Below are 8,098 nucleotides of genomic sequence, written 5' to 3' on the forward strand. Positions count from 1 at the left end.
AATTTAAAAGATGTTAGGGGAGCCAGGGATGTAGCTCAGTGGTTCTGCTATCTGTTTCACAAGCACAAGGTCCTGAGCTTGACCCCCAGTACAAAACAAAAACAAAAACAAACAAAAAAAGAAGATATAGGACAAAAATAGAGAAATAAGAGAAAGACATTAGAAACAAGGCCAAAGGACAAAGGAAGATTATGCTAGCTTCAGGAACCTGGCAAAGATAACAGGAGGGAAAGAATGGGGGGGACCAGAACAGAAGAATAGAATAAAACAACAACAACAAAACTAGAACTAATATTCACATTCATATAAAAACAAACAAATAATCAAGAAAAAGAGAAGGGGGGAAAAAAGACAAAGGAAAAAAAAAATCCACTTCAGGGCATGTCTCTGCTGTCACTGGTCAACAAAGGGAGCAGACAGAGCCCAGATCCATGTTGACTGATCCTAGAAAGTCTGCGGTAGAGTGAAGGTGGGATCTGAAGTGCATGTTAGTTCCAGTTTCTGTTTGTGTGACTTGGACCTGAACTGTTCAGCCTGCAATACTCTGGGTGCCAACTGGCAGCTTGAACTGAGCTCCGTGACCTTGGCTGTCTCCAGGTCTGTACCTTGCCCTGATACTGGGAACCACTAGATGGAGCAAACCCACAGCTTCTCTGAGTTCCAAGTTCAACTGACCCCTTTCCACAATGCTGACTGTGCAGTTGCTCTCTCCTCAGAACACCTCACCTAGACTAGAATGGAATCACTTAGCAGCCACTGCACTCTGTAGTATCTGCTGCTCCATTCCACTCATGCATTTCTTCATACAGGCCTCTGGGGTTCCCAGTATGCACTGTGTTTCTGCACGTTCGAGCACCCTGTCCCACACTGAGCCGGGGCTCAGGGAGAAAGTGTTGCTTGCCCCCTCCCTCTTCTGCATTGAGGTCACTCTCTTTGCTGTCCTCGTGGGGTTACATTCTCATGTCAGACCCTTGCTGGGCTCTGAGGACCCATTTCTTCCTTCTTCTCTTCACACTGGTACATTCTAATACCTCTGCTGCTCACCACTTTGCCATCTTCCTGTAAGTCTGATACTGAGTTTTGCGTGTTTATTTTATACCCTGCAACTTTACCAAATTTATTTGTTAGATTTTTTTAAAAGAATCTTCCAGGGCTTTTACACAAAAGATCATGTTGCCTTCAAACAGGGACAATTTAACATATTCTTTTAAAATTTGGATTCTGGTGTGCTCCATTATTTAAGTGTGTTCTATATCTCTACGTCTAATAAGTCTTTTCATGTTTCTTTTACCAACATGTCCTGAAGATTGTTTTCTCTGTAGTGGGAATCAGTGAACCTGCAAATTCACTTTAAAAGGCTGGGTTAAATTCTTCAATTCAGCTTTGGCAACCCCAGACCCATCCTAGTGACATTTATCTTGGTGACCAAGAAAATATATAAAAAGAAGCATTGAGAGGGCACTTTTGGTTTGGTAAGTCCAGTTAAATGACTTATTTTTTAAATGTTCAAAAATATTTATTTATAAAAAATACAATGGAATAAGTTTATGCTAAGTGCAGCAATAAATACAGTTGAAAAAAACAGCAACTCTATAATGACACATTGGCACAAATGAAGATTTTGCAACAGCACCACCCAGACCCACATGTCTGCAAGCCATTTTCGTACATGCTCCTTATAGAAATGCCACTCTGAAAATACCTCATGAGCTTAAAAGAATGAGTATGTGTATAATCACAAATGCACACTGTTCATGACTTTATTTAAAAATTAGCAAACAATACTGTAGAAACATCGATGTGTGAAATTCTAAAATGCTGCATCGTAGATTTAGTTGGCAAAGACCACATTTAGCAATAATCACAAGTTTAGTCTTCCATGCAGAAACCAGATACACTAACCTGTAAAAAAAGAAAATTTCCTATTGTTTGAAAATGCCAGTTTAAGTGTAAGACTGTAGAAAGGCATAGCTTTTTAATAGAAGGACTGGCTGCACAAGAGTGCTCCCCTTTCACGGTATTCCTTTTTACGCCATATGTGAGTCACTGGTTATTCTGTAGGGTTTAACTGTTACGGCACTAAAAGGCAACTATTCAGAGAAGAGGCAGAGAAAGGAAAAAGGAATGTATGTAAGGCATTTTTAAAAAAGATACAATAAGCATAATAGTGTTTTAGGAAGACAAGAAAAAATTACTCAAGGCTAGTTTGGTTCTCACTGAATAAAAACAACAGGCTAAATACTGAGCTCCTCTGTGTGAATCTAAAAATCAGTGCCTTGGTTGCTGTATTGGTAATCTCTGGGGTAGTCACCTGGGTACCACCATGATATTTGTCTGGGTATTCTGCCCGGTAATCACTGTCACTGACTGCTGATCCGTCTGTTCCTGTGCCTTGGCTTCCACTGTGCATGACAGGTTCTGTTGGAGCAGCACAGGATTTGGGATCATAGGCTTGCCACCCAAGTCCACACACACTCATTCTTTTCTGGGAAGCAACTTTGTTAGTACCCATCTGTAGGGAAATAGCTGAGTTGTCCACTGGCTGTAATGTTAGCTTCTGATCAGAGGTGTCTCTTCTGGTACCTGGTGCTAGCATCCCCACCTGGCTGGCTCCTTTGTTGGTGCCCATCTGCAGACTGATAGTGGTCTGGTCAAAAGTTTTGTCAGTTTGCATTTTGGGATCATAAAGATACCGCCTAGTTCCATAGGCTGTCATACCTGCCTGGCTGGCACATTTGATTGTTCCCATCTGCAAACCAATTACACTTTGGCCTGCCTTTAATGTTCCTTCATCAAACGTCTTGTTTTGTTTTTCTGCATACTTAACTCTAATGTCAATAGTTGTCTGTGGAATCCTTTCGTTTTAGCCAGAACTGCTAGAGCCAGCAGCGTAGTCTGAACCTGGCTCGCGTTGTCATTCTCAAAAAGATCGTTTGCTTCAAAGATGTCATGTGGCTTCATACTATAAACCTGGGTAGCTTTAATGAAGTTGCCAATATTTTCCAACTGAGCCAGTTTAATGAGGACTCACTGGCCTTAATGGAGCCTGGCTGTAACTTGTTTATGTGTTTGCAGAGTGTGATGCTGTCTTTTAGACCCAGCTGGAAGTTGGGGCCATGCTCACGCCTGTTGTCGCTTCTGTCCGTTGTGAAGATCTTCCCTGCCTGGTGATCGTACTTGGTAGCAATCTTGTTCTTGACCTCGGTGAGAGCCCGTAGGAAGGGGCCTTGTTGAAATGGGTCACGGTGGCCCAGGAGGTGGAAGGGGCTGCTGTTAGGTCTGGGGTCCCCTTCACTCTGCTTCCTCTCTCCTGGTCCCTGGAGAGGCAGGAGTGCTTGGAGCTCAGGGAGGGGTTCAGGGTTTGGGGCTGGGTGTGCCCTGACTTACAATGGCTGCTGCGCTCCCAGGTCAAATGACTTTTAAAACTCATTTAGTTATTTTCTTTCCCCCCATTTCCCCCTAATTCCTTGGCCTTCTGAAGCATGGTTTTTCTTTGAAGTGTAGCTTTTCTCTGAATATAGTTTATCTTTTCTCCTTCTCTCCCTCTGCAGTCATTGTGTATTTATTCAAATTTCTTTCCCAGGCAGTTAGAGACTCCTAATCCCCTAGAAAATGAGTGCTTGTACGTAAAAGCACCAAGGATAAGAGGCATGTGTTCTCTCAGAGCAGAAATGGGAAGAGGGGTGAGAAGACACACTACAGGGCCTGTGGAAGCCTCCATAGGTATTATTTTAGGTTGGTACTACACCTCATACCTGCGTTAGATGGAACCCTAAAAATTCTCGCTCATCCAGGGAGACAACAAATAAGTATGAAGCCCCCATCCACTGTTTCAGGCAGTTTTTCCTGTGGCTGGCATGGGAAACTCAGTCCTGAGTGAGGCATGGTGGAGAGAACTGGCCTCCAGATCACACTGGAGGAAGTTATCTCGAAAACCGTGTACATCTGCGGGGACCTAAACACACACTTATTTTGAGGAAGTTTCTCTAAACTGCTCTTTTGTCCATCCCCCCCTCCACTTCTCGTTCTCCCCCCCCCTCCTTCCCTGTCAAACAAAGGACTTGAGTTCAATGTGCCTGATGCTATGACTACCCTTTTGGGATACCTGGGAACATGTTCTAAGCCATGCAGATTGAGGTGGTTGATCAGGTGATAGCTGATGCTACCCATAGGACTTGGTGAAGGCCATGGATTCAGACCAATAAGGAGTTCAGTAGTTTGCTTTTTTCCTCCTCTCTTCCCTGAGAAAGCCCTAATCCTCTCCTTATTCCTTCTTTTTTTTTTTTTATTCAGGCTTTCTATCTGTCAAAAACTACCCACTCATACTCTAACTTTTTTTCCTCTGATGTTAGCTGCCAAGGAAAGTTAGAGAGATGGAGGGTAGAGGAACCTAATGTGTACCACCAGGTGGGAGGGGAGGAAGGAAGTGCACGGCCTGTTTTCCTTGTTGTTAAGTGATATCTCTAGGCTTTCAAAGCCTCTATGAGGTCCTTGTGTATGTTATGAGTTCCTAGATAGAAAGATCATTGGAACAAAAATAAGTAAAGCCCAGCTGTTGTGTGCAGCTTCTTTTCCTGTATTCCTTATCTGTTGTTGGAATCGCCATATTTCAGGAATAAGGGTGCGTGTTCTGGACATGGCAGAACACAGAACACAGCTGCTCTCTTGGGGTGTCTGGCTCTTGGGTAACAGGGCAGAGCTGTGAATCATGGACAGTTCTGACCGTGGAGTAACAGGGCAGAGTTGCCCCTAGCCAGTTTTGACTCTAAAGTGGGGTGGATCTCACATGCAGCCTTACCATGATCTCTCTCTTTTTCTTTTTTTTCCTCTCTTTATCTCTTCCCAGAAGCACACAAAAAAGATTTTAAAGATATATAATATATCTTATATGATTATGGAGAATTCAGTGTCTTCGCCCACAATATCACCTTTAGGTTATATTTTATGAATTTGGGACCACTTTAAAATGGAGAATTTTATTTTTTAATCATCATTGAGTTTATTGGTACATTTTAGGTATACAGTACAGTTACATTATTCATCTTTGGGATCTTGTACCTTTACATGACAGGTCTGGTTCTCATTTTTTTCCCCATACCCCTGCCCTCCCTTCGCCCCCTCTACCCTTCCCTATTTAGAAAAACTGTGTTTCCATATTTTCATTTTCTCATATTTTTTTCTTTTCCCTTATTTCCTTTCCCTTATCCTTCCCACTTTCCCTATACCTTTAGCCCTTTTCTTCCTATTTCACATTAAAATGGAGAATTTTAAAAGTTGATTTTTTTTCTCCAATGACCAATGAGTACATATAAAAAAAAAAAAACAACCCTCAAAGGTCTTCTCTAAATCTTCTGATTCTTACTGGTTATGTCTATAGTGTTAACTAACAGGAAAGGTATTCAGAGTAACTTTTAAATAATGTCCTTTCAGTTTGATAGCATAAAGGTTATGTTTGATTGGGTTGCTGTATATTTTTCTGTGTGTCAATTTTCAGGTATGTGTTCTATTTTATTTGTCATATAGATATATTCGTGATATAGCTCAAATACTTTTGTTCATGTGGCTTTACAGTCATTTAAGATAAAGATGCCTTTAAAGTTGGTAATTTATTTTCATTCAGGTTGTTAGATGATTGAGATAAGATAAAATTAGTTTTATAAATGCATTGTCTATTGTTATCTGGCTATAGTAATTTAAGGAGTTTTCTTTGATCAAAGATTATAATATGCTTTTTTTTTAAGACCACACAAATTTAACACGTACAAAGTAGCTAATGAGTGCTCTAATATACAATATATATCTAGAAATTAATGATATAAAATGATCAAAATTTTGACATTTCTTTAAATTTGGTCCTGCCATTTAAAATTCGATCTATGTCTACTGGCTTTCATTAAATAAATACTTTTGTTACTGTATAAATGAGATACACTTATATATTGGGTAATAAGTCTACTTACAGTTATTAGCATTGTTTACTAAATTTATAAGTACTCTAAAGATGTCCTTTAATTCTTGTCACTAATAGTTACATCCTGTAAATCTGTTACAGGAGTCTAAATTTTGCCCTAAATTTAAAAACTGAGTAAATATATATACAGTGATTTCTATATAGCTGTGATGCTGATTTATTGTTAACCTCATGGTATGGTAAGTATAGTTGTGTTTTTCCAAGTGTATAGGTCTTCTAGGATGTGAATATTTGAAGACAACTTATCATACTGGTGATCTCTTGACTAAAGTTATTCAGGAAGATAGACCTTTTCAGGTTTATGGTTATGTGATTGTTATATAATTGTGTTATGATAGTTAAATGTGCCTATACATTATATAGTTGAGGCAGTGTCATTGTAATGATTAGAGATTATGCATTAATAGCCTATTAAGTGTGTCTATAAACAAGTACATTCTACTTTAATGGCACTGTATTAAAAGAAACAGTTTTACATAAAAGTTTATGTCGCTAATATTTTGTAATTTGATAAATATAGCTAAAAGTAATTTTAAGTGTATTTTTAGAGATTAAAAAACCCAGTGGTTCTAATATAATAATGCAGCATAATTGTGGTAGATTCTATGTTTGCTGTTGATTTTAAATTTTCCTGGTAGAACTTTATAAATCTTTTTTTTTTTTTTTTGATTTTTTGAGACAGGGTCTCACTATGTAGTTGAGACTCACCTGGAACTCACTATGTAGCCCAGGTTGGTCTTGAACTTGCAGCGATCCTCCTGCCTCAGCCTCCCAAGTGCTGGGATTGCAGGCATGTGCCATCACACCTGGCCAGAACTTTATAACTCTTATCTGTTAACATTCTATAGAAATCTGACTTCTAAGACAGCCATGGTTGTGAGAATAAAGGCCATTCTCTGGCTACATTATATATTTCAAAGTGCTCAATGTCCAGATGAGAGTATGATAGATAATATACCACTCCCACTTCAATACAGGAGTAACTGACCTTCTGGATATTAAACAATAAAGGCTTAGGAACCAAGTTAAAAAAGTAAGTGGGCTAAGGAGATAACAAGTATTTTGGCCCTGGCTCTATAAGGTCAACAAGGACCCAGGACATGAAGGAACTCCTCTAAAGTGTCCTACAACCCTGTTGAGTTATGCAACCTCCTGAGCGGGGAGCTTGATGGAGTCTAGATGACAGGTATTAACCAGTGTGCAATGTCTTCAGAGGAGAGTCACTAAAGAGGGACATGTCCCCATCCTTCCAAGGGAAGCCCTGTGGTCTAACAAAGACTGTGGCTCATCCTGGCAGATGACACAAGTGGTAGATGAAAAACTAAAAGACCTGACAGGCTCTGCCCAGGACCCCAAAAATAATGCCTGACAAGTTGGAACTGACTTTGAGATATCTGTATCTAATCTATCTACATCTATCTATCTATCTATCCATATATATCCATATATAGAAAGAGAGATATATTAATTTTGATTAATGCAAGTCTCACTTTGACTTAGTCCTAAACACCTGAAGGGAAAGTATAACCAAGATTATAAAGAGTAATCATATTGTTACATCAAGTGCTTGGCAAAATATAAAAAGGGGACCACTCTGAACCCCTTTGTTGGAAACAAGAAAACCACAGCTAGGAAAAATGGAGCATTGCCACTCAAAATATATGATAGATTCCTACCCAAGGCTGCAATCACACTGTTGTGTTAAGAGATACTGTCTTGATTTCTACTGACTGGAAGGCAAGAGCTTGAATAAAATGGCCAGCACCAAACAGTACCCAGTTGCTCCATGATTTAAACCTATGCCTTGGTTGCCTCCAGGTGAATATGAAGATGTACATTAAGTATCCATGGGTCCAAGGGTGTTGGGTTAAAACCTTAGGTCAGCCAACTCACCTCCCATTCTTAACGGATCAGTGGACCAGATCAGTTTTCCACTGGTATGATCAGCTGGCCGCTCTCTTTATTCCCCAAATAGGACTGGAGGATATAATGTGGCACATTGAATCTCTTATTACCTGTACACTAAAAAGCTCTAAGTGACACAGCAGAGTGCATGTTATTATTAAATTCAGACATAAAAATGGTGAAAAAAGCCATTTCACAAAACCAGATGGCCCTAGATATTCT

General features: G+C 39.8%; 1 pseudogene; it reads right to left on the reverse strand.

Moving 5' to 3' along the window:
- Positions 1–2,261: 2,261 nt before the first annotated feature.
- LOC104847651 lies at positions 2,262–3,430 on the reverse strand (annotated as a pseudogene).
- Between the last annotated feature and the right edge of the window lie 4,668 nt (positions 3,431–8,098).

Source organism: Fukomys damarensis, unplaced genomic scaffold (assembly GCF_012274545.1).
Source record: "Fukomys damarensis isolate Sample0158 unplaced genomic scaffold, DMR_v1.0_HiC HiC_scaffold_29, whole genome shotgun sequence".
Lineage (NCBI taxonomy): Eukaryota > Metazoa > Chordata > Mammalia > Rodentia > Bathyergidae > Fukomys > Fukomys damarensis.